This window comes from Macaca mulatta, chromosome 8 (genome assembly GCF_049350105.2).
Source record: "Macaca mulatta isolate MMU2019108-1 chromosome 8, T2T-MMU8v2.0, whole genome shotgun sequence".
Taxonomy (NCBI): Eukaryota; Metazoa; Chordata; class Mammalia; order Primates; family Cercopithecidae; genus Macaca; species Macaca mulatta.
In genome coordinates, this window is record NC_133413.1 from 96808112 (window position 1) to 96822175 (window position 14064).

At 40.1% G+C, this 14064-nt stretch overlaps 1 protein-coding gene across 10 annotated transcripts in view; it reads left to right on the plus strand.

Moving 5' to 3' along the window:
* Nucleotides 1-13802: 13802 nt before the first annotated feature.
* Nucleotides 13803-14064, plus strand: part of WWP1 (WW domain containing E3 ubiquitin protein ligase 1) — a 141005-nt gene continuing 140743 nt past the window's right edge. For 9 of the 10 annotated variants that reach the window (XM_015145628.3, XM_077942299.1, XM_077942298.1 and 6 more), the window contains exon 1: nucleotides 13803-13995. The gene's annotated coding sequence lies outside the window, so the exon portion shown is untranslated. 10 annotated transcript variants of the gene reach the window in all.

The window sequence follows — 14064 nt, forward strand, 5'->3', positions numbered from 1 at the left end:
CTTGAAAGAGGTTGGAAAAAAGCAATTGAAGTGCTAGTATAGATTTAATATTATTCAATATAGTTTTTCTAGCCAAATTTTTAATCTGGTGGATCTATACAAAGAAAAATATAACATTTTGCTGGGGAAATATAAGTGGATGTAATAAATGCCAAGAATACTATGTTTTTTAATGAAGAGGCTGTTAGAAGTGATAGTGAAGCCAGGCATGGTGGCTCACATCTGTAATCCCAGTACTTTGACAGACTAAGGCAAGAGGATCACTTGGGTCCAGGAGTTCAAGACAAGCCTGGGCAACATAATGAGACCTCACCTCTACAAAGAAATAAAAAAATTAGCTAGGTATGCTGGTGCATGCCTGTGGTACTAGCTACTCAGGTGGCTGAGGTGGGAGGATTCCTTGAGAGCCCAGAAGGCTGAGGCTGCAATGAGCTATGATCGTGCCACTGCAACACTGCACTCCAGCCCTGTCACTAAAAACAAAAAGAAGTGATAGTGGAATAATTAAGGTGGTATTACAGGACACAGACATACTTAAGTCTAGTTGTGGTCCAGACACTTCTTCTTCCTGAAAGGTCCCTGAGGAATATAAATAGATGACAATGACAATGACAAAGATGAGCAAAGTAATACTTAATTATTAAGGGCCGTCATCGTGATACTAATCCCCAAATACTTTCTGTTTCCCACAGCTTGGACTACCACTAATGTTGCATTAAAGGAAAAAGTAAAAAGAGCATTGAGGAGTGGAAAAATGGAGAGAGAGAGAAAAAAGAACAGTAATGGTATCTAGGCCTGCTCAAAGGAAACTGTGTACACTGACCTTTGAACACACTGTCACCATTTCTGCTCATGAATATGGACCACTCAGTGTCCTGAAACCCCACGAAACACATTAGCTGCTTTATTCAGGATCACGAGGAAGGAAGGGAGAGGAAAATAGAATGGAGAGAATCAAGTATTGTAAAATATCAGGTCTTCCCAAATTAAGTTCAGTGCAATCCCAAACACCATCTTGATGAGGTTTTTAAAAAAAAAAATTGACAAAATAACTAATATAACCAATAATAATAATAATGTGAGAATAAGCAAGAAAAATTTGAAAAGAGAGGGTAATGAGAGCCTGTACACACACTTATGATCATACACTGTGGTATGTGCTGTGTGCCCTCTTGTGATTGGTCAGTTCATTTGCTCTGATTGGTTTATGGTTGTGCTTAACTAACTGTTAAACATTTGGTATATCAAGCTTGCTTATAGGTATTAAATTATATAATATAGTTACAGTAATTAATAGTGTGATACTAACAGGTGAAAAAAACAAAAAAGGGCTGGGTGTGGTGTCTCATGCCTATAATCCCAACACTTTGTGAGGCCAAGGCAGGAGGATTACTTGAGGCCAGAAGTTTGAGACTGGCTCACATAACAAAGTGAGACCCTGTCTCTACAAAACTAAAAAAATTAGCTGGATGTGGTGGCACGTGCCTGTGATCCCAGCTACATGGCAGGCTGAGGCAGGAGTTTTGCTTGAGCCCAGGAAGTCAAGGCTGCAGTGAACTATGTTTGCACCACTGCTTTCCAGCCTGGTCAACAGACCGAGACCCTATCTCAAAAACCAACCAACCAAACAACAATAACAACAACAAAGAAGAAGAAGAAAAAGAAAAGGAACAGAATAGATGACCTAGAAATAGATCCTTGTTTCGTGAGATGAAAGAAAGTGATTTTGACATTTTCTGTGAGAATTTCTCTTGGGAAATAAATAATTTTCTTGAGAAAGATATCTTAATATATTGCATGAAAGTAAGAGGCAAGATCCTAGTGGCATAGTTTGGAAGAACATAATGAAACAAAGAGACAAGCAAACTATCTGCTTAAGAAATAAAAAATAATTTATATGAAAAGAGAGTGAAGAGAAGAAGCAGCACCATGTGTGTGGAGAGAAGCAGCTGGTGAGAAATTCCTGGCCATGGGTTGGCTGAAGGGCTTCTGAAAGCAGGGAGCTCCTAAAGACCACTTTTAAATTGGTTGCATTGCTGTATGCAAATCCCTTTTGTCTCCCCTGTCAGTGGGGAGGATGCTACAAACAAAGAACAACTTTTATAAGTGAGGTTTTCTTTTTGAGGGGATAGGGTGGTGAGAAGAAATTAAAGAGTCTTGAGATTTGTGTCTAGTGTAGAACAGAGAAGAGACCAGCCATGTGGGATGTGTATGTGTGAAAGCAAAAGTTAATTAGGAGCTTATTCACACAGCCAGAAGAGACCATGTGAACATAAGTTTTTGGGAATTCAGAGAGGCTGTAGGAGGGAGAGAGACTAGACTTCCAATGGGCTGTTGGCTAAGGGGTTGGAGCCAATTTTATTTAAATCTCAAGGGGTGGGCCTGTGTATGTAAATATATAGCAAATCACACAAAGACATACAATAATCAAACAGTTCAAAACCAATGATACAGAAAAATATTTTGAAAGAAACAACATCAAAATGGTGTGTGTCTTGGTCCATTTTGTGCTGCTATAACTGAATACTTGAGATTGGGTAGTTCATAATGAATAGAAACTTCTTTGTTTGTGAATCTGCAAGCTGGGAAGTCTAAGATCAAGGTGCTGGCATCTGGGAAGGGCCTTCTTGTGTCATATCATGGCAGAATATGGAAGGATAAAGAGAGAGTAAGAGGGGGGTGAATTCACCATTTTATAAGAGCACCAATCCCATCCATGAGGATAGAGCTCTCATAGCATAATCAGCAACTAAAATTCCCACCTCTTAGAACTGTTACAATGGCAGTTAAATTTCTTATCTTTCTTTTTTTTTTTTTTCCACTTTTTGAGACAGGGTCTTTCTCGTCACCCAGGTTCAGTGTAGTGATGTGATCATGGCTCACTGCAGCTTCAACCTCCTGGGCTCAAGCAATCCTTGCACCTCAGCTTCCCCAGTAGCTGGGTTTATTTGCAAAACAAGAGGAAATATACCCAAAGTAAGTAGAAATGTAGCAATAATAAAAATGAAAGTTGAAATAAATGAAATAGAAAATAAGCAGACAATAACATTAATGAAATCAAAGCTCTTCTTTGAAAAGATCTAATTGAAATATGTTTAACCAAACTGATCATGTAAAAGACAGAAAATATACAAATTACAAATATTAGGAATAAAAGATTGGACATCACTACAATCCTACAAATATTAAAGAATAACAAAGAAATATGATTAACAACTCTGGGTCAATATACCTGAAAACTTAAACAAAATGGACAAATATCTTAAAAGACAAAATTACCCAAACTGGCATAAAAAAATAGAAAATGTGAACTGTCTTTAATTTGTAAAAGAAATTAACTTCACACTTTAAACTTTCTCAAAAAGAAAACTCTAGTGTAGAGTGTAGGTAATAGATAAGGAGGATATACTTCCAAGCTCATTTTATCAGGTCAGTCTCACCATGATAATATAGACAAAGATATTACAAGAAAACTACAGATTAATATCCCTAATGAATTTGGATTCATTAACATCCTTTAAAACATTAGCAAAAAAAACAAAACAAAACAAAAAACCAGCAATATATAAAAGGGAGAATGCATCATGACCGAGTGTGGCTTATCCCAGAAAAGCAAAGTTAGTTTGACATTTGAAAATCAAAAAATTTAATTAATCATATTAATAGTCTAAACACAGAAACAAAAAGATCATCTCAATAGATGCCCCCCCACCCCCGACTGCCAAGCATTGATAAAAATTTAGCATTTATTCATGATTTAAAAGTTATCGACAGGCCAAGCACAGTGGCTCATGTCTGTGGTCCCAGGACTTTGGGAGGCTGTGGTGAGAGGATCACTTGAGTCCAGAAGTTCGAGACCAGCCAGGGCAACATAGAGAAACCCTGCTTTTACAAAAAATGAGCCGGGTGTGGTGGTATGCATCTGTAGTCCCACGTACTCAGAAGGCTGAGGTGGAAGGATCACATGAGCCCAGGAGATTGAGGCTGCAGTGAGCCATGATCGTGACACAGCACTCCAGGTTAAGTGACTAAGATCCTATCTCAAAAATATAAGAAAAGCTCTCAGCAAACTAAGAAAAGAAGGGAACTTCCTCAATCTCATAAATTGCATATATAAAAACCCTACAGATAGTATACTTGATGGTAAAACACTGAATGCTTTGCCTGAAAATCAGGAACAAGGTAAGGATGCCTTTCTCATCGCTTCTGTTCAACATTGTACTGGATGTTCTAGTCCGTGCAATAGGGGAAGAAAAGGAAATAAAAGTATTAAAAGTATACAGAATGGAAAGGAAAAAATAAAACTCTTTATTTGGAGAAACATGATTGTATACATAGAAAATCAAAAGACATCTATAAAATGCTACTAGAACTAATAGGTTTTTTAAACAAGATCTCAGTGTACAGGACTAATATTAAAAAAGAATTATATTTAAATACCCGATTAATGAACCACTAACAATGAAATATCATTTATAATATGAGGGCACTTCAAAATGTTCATGGAAAAAATTGAATTTAACGATAAAGATAAAGAATATAAACTTTATTTCTCAACATAAGCTCCATCCAGGTCAACCATGGTTGTAAGTGATGACACCAGTCGTTTAATCCATCCCTAAAAAAACTGGGAGTTCTGGAAATTCAACCATGTCTTTTTTACATGATTAACTGAAGAAAAATGGGAGCCCTTTGCAGATTTTTTAAGATTAGGAAACAAAAAGAAGTTAGAGCCAAATTAGGACTGTAAGGTGGATGCCTAATGATTTCTCATTGAGAGTCTTACAAAATTGCCCTTGTTTGATGAGAGGAATGAGCAGGAGCATTGTTGTGGTAGAAAAAGACTGTTCAGTAAAGCTTTACCAGGAATTTTTCTGCTAAAGCTTTAGCTAACTTTCTCAAAGCACTCTTGTAATAAGCAGATATTATTGTTCTTTGACTCTATAGAAAGTCAACAAGCAAAATAAGCATCCCCAAAAACTATTCCCATGACCTTTGCTCTTGGCAGGTTTGCTTTTGCTTTGACTGGACCACTTCCACCTCTTGGTAGCCATTGCTTCGATTGTGTTTTGTCTTCAGGATTATACTAGTAAAGCCATATTTTATCTCCTGTTACATTCTTGAAAGAAATGCTTCAGGATTTTTATCTTACTTGTTTAAAATTTCCATTAAAAGCTCTGCTCTTGTTTGCAGTTGATCTGGGTACAATGGTTTTGGCACCTGTTGAGTGAAAAGCTTGCTTCACTTTAGTTTTTCGGTCAGATTGTATAAGCTATGAGATTTGAGTTTTCTATGGTGTTGGCTGTTGTTTCTCCTGCTAATTGTCAGGCCTCTTGAATGAGGGTATGAACAAGGTGAATTTTTTCCTTGCAAATTGGTGTTAAGGTCTGTCATTGCAGGCTTCATCTTTTACATAATCTCTTCGCTTTTTAAAATGAGTTACCCATTTGTAAACTGCTGATTGCTTTGGAGCATTGTCCCCATAAATTTTTCATAAAGCATCAGTGAATTTATCATTGTTTTATCCAAGCTTCTCCATAAATTTGATGTTTGCTCTTGCTTCAACTCTAACAGAATTAATGCTACTCTGCTAGGGGGCTTTTTTCAAACTGATGTCTTATCCTTCTTAGTGACTCAAACTACATCCTGTTCATACATGTTATAACAAGTTAGTATGAGTTCATCTGGGGGCAAAAAAATATAAAATTTGTACATAGTTTTTTTTCAAAATATGCATATTTCTATGAACTTGTTGAAGATCCCTTGCAGCATCAAAAAGCATAAAATATGCAAAGAACCTGGAAGAGTCAAAATCATTTTGAAAAAGAACAAATTTGGAAAATTTACACTTCCCAATTTTAAGACTTTCTAAAGTTATAGTAATCAAGACAGTGTGATATTTGTGTAAGGATAGACATATGGTTCAATGGAAGGAATAGAGAGTCCAGAAATAGACACAGAGTTTTCACAAAAGTTCCAAAGTAATTCAATGGGGAAAGGATTGTCTTTTCAACAAATGATGTTGAAACAACCATATATCCATTTAGAAAAAAAATGAACATTGACTCTTTCCTCTCACCATATGCAAAAATTATTTTGAAATAGATTATAGACCCAAATGTAAAAGATAAAGCTATAAACTTCAAGAAAAAAAGTATTAACAAATCTTCACTGTCTTAAAGTAAATAAAATTTCTTAAATATGTCACAAAATGATGTGAACTTCTTCAAAATGAAAATATTGACTTTTCAAAACACATTGTTAAGAAAATGAAAATGCAAGTATATTTGTTGTATAAAAAATTTCTCCAAAACCTAGTAGCTGAAAACAATAATAAACGTTTATTATTTCTCACAGTTTTTGCAGATCTGGAAAATATGAATTTCTTGGCTGGCTACTTCTGGCATAGAGTGTTACATGAGATTGCAGTCATCTGAAGACTTGTGAGGGATTGGAAGATCCATTTCCAAAGTGCCACATATGGCTAGCAAATTGCTGCTGTCCATTTATCAACAGGCCTCTGTTCCTGTCTGAGGCAAGACAGCAAGGCAAGAGCCTTGCTAAAGGACTGTCTTTCTCTAGAGCAAGAGTAACCCACGGGGGCAAGGTGGGAGCTGCAATATCTTTTATGATGTAGCCTCAGAAGGCATGTACTATCACTTTTAAAATTTTCTCTTGATCACACAGGTCAGTCAATAGGGGAAAGTACTGTATAAGAATGTGTACCTACCAGGAGTCCAGGATCAATGGGGTCCATCTTGGAGGCTGACTGCTATAGCAAGCCATAATCTGGGAGAAAATATTCACAACAACAATATCTGACAAAGGATATTATAAAAGACAGAATATACACACCCCAATAATAAGAGGGAAAAAAAATTTTGAAGTAGACAAAAGGTTTGAACAGATACTTCTGTTCAAATATGCACATACCCCTAAGGACAGGAAAAGATACTCAACATGACTAGTTATTAGGAAAATGCAAGTTTAAATACAATAATTAAAAACTAGAAAGGATTACCAAGCATTGGAGAAGAAATGGAGCAACTGGAACTCTCATATATTGCTGGTGGAAATGGAAATGGTACAACCACTTTGGAAAAACGGTTTGGCAATTTATCATAAAGTTAGATACATGACCATATGACCTAGCTGTTTTACTCTTAGGCATTACTTATCCAAGAAAAATGAAAACATACTTCCACACAAGGACTTTTAACCAAATGTTCATAGAATCTTTAGTCATAGTAGCCAAAAACTGGAAACAGACCAATTATCTATAAATAGGACAAAAATAAACAAATTGTAACAAATCCATACAAGGGATCACTACTCCACCAGAAAAGAAGAAATAACTACTACACACAATATTATAAATAAATCTCTAAAATGTGCTGAGCTGAACCACAAACAAGAGAGTATATACTGGATGATAACATTTATATCAAATTCGTGAAAAAGTGGGCCTAGGTGCAGTGGCTCCCACCTGTAATCCCAGCACTTTGGGAGGCTGAGGCAGAGGGATCACCTGAGGCCAGGAGTTTGAGACCAACCTAGGCAACACTGCAAGACCCCCATCTCAACAAAAAGTTAAAGAATTAGCTGGGCCCTGTGGCACATGCCTATAGTCCCAGTTTCTCGAGGGGCTGAAGCGGGAGGATCCCTGGAGCCCAGGAGATTGAATCTGCAGTGAACTGTGTCCATGCCGTGGCATTCCAGTCTGAGTGACAGAGCGAGACCCTGTCTCAAAAATAAAAAATGAAATTATGTAAAAAGTATAATAATTCTACAGTGACAGAATGCAAACAAATAGTTACCTAGGACCAGAAGTAGTTGGGGGGAGGGAGGGCTTGAGAATACTTTTTACTGTGTTGGAAATGTTCTGTATAATGATTGTGGTAAATTTACACTGGTATATTCATTTGTTAAAATATATTGAACTGTACCATTTAAATGAGGTTAGTTTAGTGTATATAAATAATACCTAATTCAAGTCAATTAAAAAAGAGTATCACAAAAATATAAATAAAAAGGCTAGGCATGGTGGCTCATACCTGTAATCCCAGTGTTTTGGGAGGCCAAGGTGGGAAGGCCTGAAGTTCAAGACCAGCCTGGGCAAAATAGTGAGACCCTGTGTCTATAAAAATATTTTTAAAATAAAAACAAAGAGTATTACTAAAGGCTGAGTGTGGTGGCTCATGCCTGTAATCCCAGCACTTTGGGAGGCTGAGGAGGGCAGATCACCTGAGGTCAGGAGTTCAAGAGCAGCCTGGCCAATTTGGTGAAACCCCGTCTCTGTAAAAATATTTTTTTAAAAAGACTATCACCAAAAATAATTCCCTTCATAAGATATAACTACTTTAAGTTATATCTTATGGGCTGGGAACCCCTTAAGACTCATATACCCGATTACTTTGTTTGGTACTTATAGGAAGGTAAATAGGAGAGAGGACCCTCAGAAGAGGAGAGGACTGCCTCATGTTAATATTTCACTCCTTCAAAGGAGTTCTTAAGGAAGTCCAGATTGTCCTAAGGGGCACTGGTCTCTATGTTATCTGAGTTTTGGGCTTTGACCAGCAGAGGAGAATGAGAATGAGGAGAATACTAAAGAGCGTTAAGCAACAAGCACTTGTGTGACAGGATCATTTGTACACCAAGCCTCAGTGACACGCAATTTACGCATGTAACAAACCTGCACACGTATCCCCTAAACCTAAAAGTAAAAAAAAGAAGAAGAATAAGAAAAAAAAAAGAAACAAGTGAAGCAGCATTTAAATGAGTAATGGAAATGAAGCAAACCCCACCTCTTTCACAAGTACAGGTGAAATAGGAAACTTTTAAGGTGCAAGGGAAAATAGGTTGGGGCAGAGTTTCTCAGCTTCAGCATTAATGCCATTTGGACCTAATCATTCTTTGTTTTTTGAGTGGGGTGATGGGGCTGTCTTGTGCACTGTAGGATGTTTAGCACCATCCATCACATCTACCCACTAGATGCTAATGGAACATCCAAACTACCCCCGTGAAAAATGTTGTAAGCCATTGCCAAAGTCCCCGGGATACGAAATGGTCCCAAGTTGAGAACAACCGGATTAGTGTATTTGTTATCTATTCTTGGATAGCAAATTATCTCTCACATTTAGTGACTTAAAACAATAAACACTTATTTTACAACTCTAGTTGCTATGGGGTAAGCATTTGAGAGTAATTTAGTTGGGTGGTTCTGGTTCAAGGTCTTTGATGAGGCTGCAGTCAAGATGCAATCATCTGGAGGCTTGACTTAGGCTGAAGGATCCACTTCTAAGATGTCTCACTCACGTGGTGATGGCAGCAGGCCCCAGACTCTGGTGGTTGTTGGCAGGATGTCTCAGTTCCTTGCCATGTGGGTCTCTACATAGGGCAGCTTCCTGTGTCTTTGCCATATGGCAACTGAGAATGATCTGAGAGAGAGTGGGAGAGGCTCCATGATGCCTTTCTATGGCCTGGTCTTGGAAGTGACACACTGTCACTTTTGCTATATCTATTAACAACAAGTTACTAATTACAGTCTACATTCAATTTGGAAGAGAATTAGGCCCCACTGGTTTATTTTTTAAAATTTTATTTTATTTATTTATTTTTTTTTCGAGAGGCAGCCTTGCTCTGTTGCCTAGGATGGAGTGAAGTGGCGCGATCTTGGCTTACTGCAACCTCTGCCTCCTGGCTTTTTTATTTATTTATTTTTTTTGAGACAGAGTCTTGCTCTCACTCTGTAACCCAGGCTGGAGTGCAATCATGATGCACTCATGACTCACTGCAGCCTTGACTTCCTGGGCTCAAGTGACCCTCCCACCTCAGCCTCCAGAGTAGCTGGGATTACAGGTGCACACCACCATGCCCAGCTAATTTTTTTATTTTTAGTAGAGATGAGGTCTCACTGTGTTGTCCAGGCTGGTCTCAAACTCCTGGGCTCAAGCAATCTTCTCACCTTGGCCTCCCAAAGTCCTGGGATTATAGGCATGAACCACTGTGCCTGGCTAGGCTTCACTTTTTGAGGGCAGAAGTATCCACATATTTGAAGACATATTTTATTAAGAAATTTAAAAAAAAATTCTTAAAATTATAATAGAGACAGGGTGTATTAGTCTGTTCTCATGCTGCTAATAGAGACATACCCGAGACTGGGTAATATATAAAGGAAAGAAGTTTAATTGACTCATAGTTCAGCATTGCTGGGGAGGCCTCACGAAACTTACAATCATGGCAGAAGGGGAGGCAAGCACATCCTTCTTCACATGGTGGCAGCAAGGAGAAGTGCTGAGCAAAAGGGGGAAAAGCCCCTTACAAAACCATCAGATCTTGTGAGAACTCACTCACTATCACCAGAACAGCATGAGAGTAACTGCCCCCATGATTAAATTATCTGACACTGGTCCCTCCCACAACACATGGATATTATGGGAACTACAATTCAAGACAAGATAAGGGCTGGGGATGGTGGCTCATGCCTGTAATCACAGCACTTTGGAAGGTCGAGGCAGGAGGGTCGCTTGAGATCAGGAGTTCGAGACCAGCCTGGCCAACATGGTGAAATCCCATCTCTACTAAAAATTAAAAAAAAAAAAAAAAATTATCCAGGCGTGGTCGCATGTGCCTGTAATCCCAACTACTCGGGAAGCTAAGGCAAGAGAATCACTTGAACCCAGGAGGTGGAGGTTGCAGTGAGGCAAGATCACACCACTGCACTCCAGCCTGGACAACAGAGCAATAATTCATCTCAAAAAAAAACAAAAAAAAAAACAAAAAAAAAAAGATGAGATTTGCGTGGGGACAGAGCCAAACCATATCACGGGGTTTTGTCATGTTGGTCAGGCTGGTATCAAGCTTAAGTGATCCAACTGCCTTGGGTTCTCAAAGTGTTCGGATTACAGGTGTGAGCCACAGTGCCCAGCCTGTAGACATATTTTAAAACCACTACAGTTAGAGAACAATTTTTTAAACAAATGGTTTGGAGGAATACCCTGAGCTATTTTTAAAAGAATAAAAGTTAGATCATCATTGTGAAATAAATCTTAGAAAATTAAATTATTTAATGAAAAAAGTAAAATGTCAAACAAGTAGAAAAAAGTAAAGACAGGTGAATTATATGATCTCAGGATGCGAAAGATGTGTGAAGTAAAAAATAATGAAAGAATACAAAAATGGAAACGATCAATAGTTTCACAAAGGATTAATATCTACATTGCATGAAGCACCCTTTTGTGAAATACCTCAGTAAGAAAATGGACAAAGGACAAAAAATAAGCTACCATACATACACATATGAAAACATACCGTGATGATTTGGGCACATGGAAGAAGGACAATCACATACTGTCATGTAGTGCTGTGGGAAAATTGATAACCATTTTGACAGTAATTTCTTGATTATGTGCCATGCTCATGTGTTAAGTAGCTCTATGCGTGTTACTTACAGCAATTTATATATTATTTTACTACAACATCTGGAAGCACTATACTAATTTTCTAGTTGAGGTACAATTAGATTAAGCAATTGGCCAAATCTCTCAGCTTATAGGTGGCAGGTGGGTCAGGTTATCCATTAGGCACAGTAGACACAGTGCCTCAGGCTTATAACACTTTCTGGGGCCCACAAAAATGTTTTAATTTCTTTTAAAATCAGAAGGCAAAAAATTGAATGTTTAGGTCAAAGAAAATATTTTAATGCATAATGGTAATATCTTTGTCTTCATACCAATGCAGTAATAAAATACATTATGTAGTATTATTTTATGGAAGATGAGGCCCACACAGGTATAACACCTAGGGTCTGTGAAAGTCAGAATGTGGCACTGGCTGGCAGAGCTGTGTTTTGATGCTGGGTGATGTGATACCTGAGCCTATGCTCTTTCTGGAAGGTAGTTGCCAATATGTTTCAAAAGGGCTAAACTTGTTCACACTTTTTTATTACTTTTAATAATTTATCTAAGACAGTGAATAAGGACATGAACAATGGTTATGGAATGCTATTTATAATATTGTTCATTTGAAACCAAACAGATAGTCAATAACAAAAGGCTGGTTCAATATTGGGTGTCAGCTTGGGGACTAGGTGAGTACTAAGAGCTTCTGAGCAAGGGAGGAAATTGAGCAATGAGGGGAGCTGAAAGTGAAACACAGAGCAGGAAGCAGGAGGCCTGCATGCATTCTAGAGAAGGAGTCCAGATCCCTGCTGGGGAATACCTAAGGAATTTCTGAGGACGTGTTTGTAAGCACATTATTGCATTTATTTAAAGGGACCGGACAGCAAAAGAAAAAGATGAAGAAAATCTTAGTACATGTTTAAAGCAGAGATGAGTGGGCACATATGGGGCACTGTGAAGAGTTTTTCATAACAGGAGAGAGAGAGCATGTGAGCATCAAAGGAACCTTGAATATCACGTTAATCTTTGTCAGGAGAGGTCCGAAAAGCCAACGAATGATTTTAAGCAGTGGAGTGACACAGATGTATATTTTCGAATGATCTTTGTGTATATAATGTGCACCAAATTCAAGTGTGAAACCAGAGGGCAAGAACTAATGCATGGAGGTAGGCGGGAATGTGCATTGTTCAGTCAAGATATACTTGTTGAATTCTGTACACACTGATGAAGCGATGGCGCTGTTTTTGGTACACAGTTCAAAAGCTTAGTTAAAATGGAAGGGGAGAGAGAACCACAGGTTTTAAAATCAAGGGAAAATTTAGGACCTAGTCTTAAAACGTGATTATGCTGAGAGTTGTAGGCAGTGGAGACAGTGAAGTTAAAGATGTGCCAAGGACCGCTCAAAATGGGGAGCAGGCAGTGGAGAGGGGCAGGGGCATCTGGCCCTAGATAGAAGGAAAACTAGTAAGTCTGGGTGTGGACGTAGATATAATCTATCGGGGTTGGTCAGGTGGTTGGGAAAGCTGTAGAAATCCATGCCTGAAGGCTTCTGCTTCTCTGAAGTAGGAACCGGATCACCTGGTAAGTAATGTGGTCTCACGGACTTCTATTTGCATATTGACCTTTCTTCTAAAAGCAATACATATAACCAGCAGCACTTTTCTAAACCAGTTGACTTTTCTGTAAAATGCAGACAGTAGACGCTACTTTATCAGATTGTTGTGTGCGTTAGTTGTGCCAACACGTGTACTTGGTCAGTAAGTATCTGCTTTATCACTGGGCTGATGTGAGTGAGGACTAGGTGGTGGGACTTCCACAGATGAACGTTTTGATTAATAAAAAACGGACTGAAAGTCTTCGGGTATGACCAACAGCTAAATGCAATTATTTACTCTTGCAATGGGTTCGAGGTCAAACACTCAGGTCACGGAGTATTTATGAACAGCCTACTTTTGCCCCCGGATTTTAAGAAGTCCTGTTCCGGGCTCGACCGCCGACCGGAAAGTCAAATTAGCAGTGCCCAGAGCGCGTTTAGAGCAGCCCCTGCCCAAATCTCAGCGACGGCCCCGCCCCTTCCACGGGTTCAGGCCCCGCCCCTCCCTGCTATTGGCTGTCCCTCCCCCTCCGCTCGACCGCTCGGAAGACCAGGAGGAGCGGAGTTTTCCTAAGGCAGCATCCGAGCGCCCTCGCTGCGCATGCTCGGGGGAGGCGGATTCCGGGTCCGGAGTTGGAGGCTTTGGGCGGCCGCGGTGTAGCGCGCTGTGCCGGGGCCGGCGGGGAGGCGCGCGCTCGGGGCGCGGCGCCGGCGACGCGGCCACGCGGCGCGCTCCCGAGGAAGGGAGGTGTGGGGTCGGCTGGGGGTGGCGCGTGGCCGGGGTGGGGGTGGGGGGAGGGTCGGGTGTCGGCAAGCTCCGCGTGCGGGTTCCGAGTGGCTGCTGGCGGCCTGGGCTGCCGGGGCCGACGCCTGGGTGGCTGCCGCCGCCGCGCCTGCTGCGAGATGGCGATCTTGGGCGCGGAAGGGTGAGGGCGCCCGCCGCAGGAGGAGGTGCCGCTGCCGTGGCCGCCCGGCTGCCGGGAGCCGACAGCTTCGCGCCGGGTAAGGACGGCGCGGCGCGGGGCTGGGGGTGCGGGCGCCCAGGGCGGGAGGGGGCACGGGCCCGGAGCC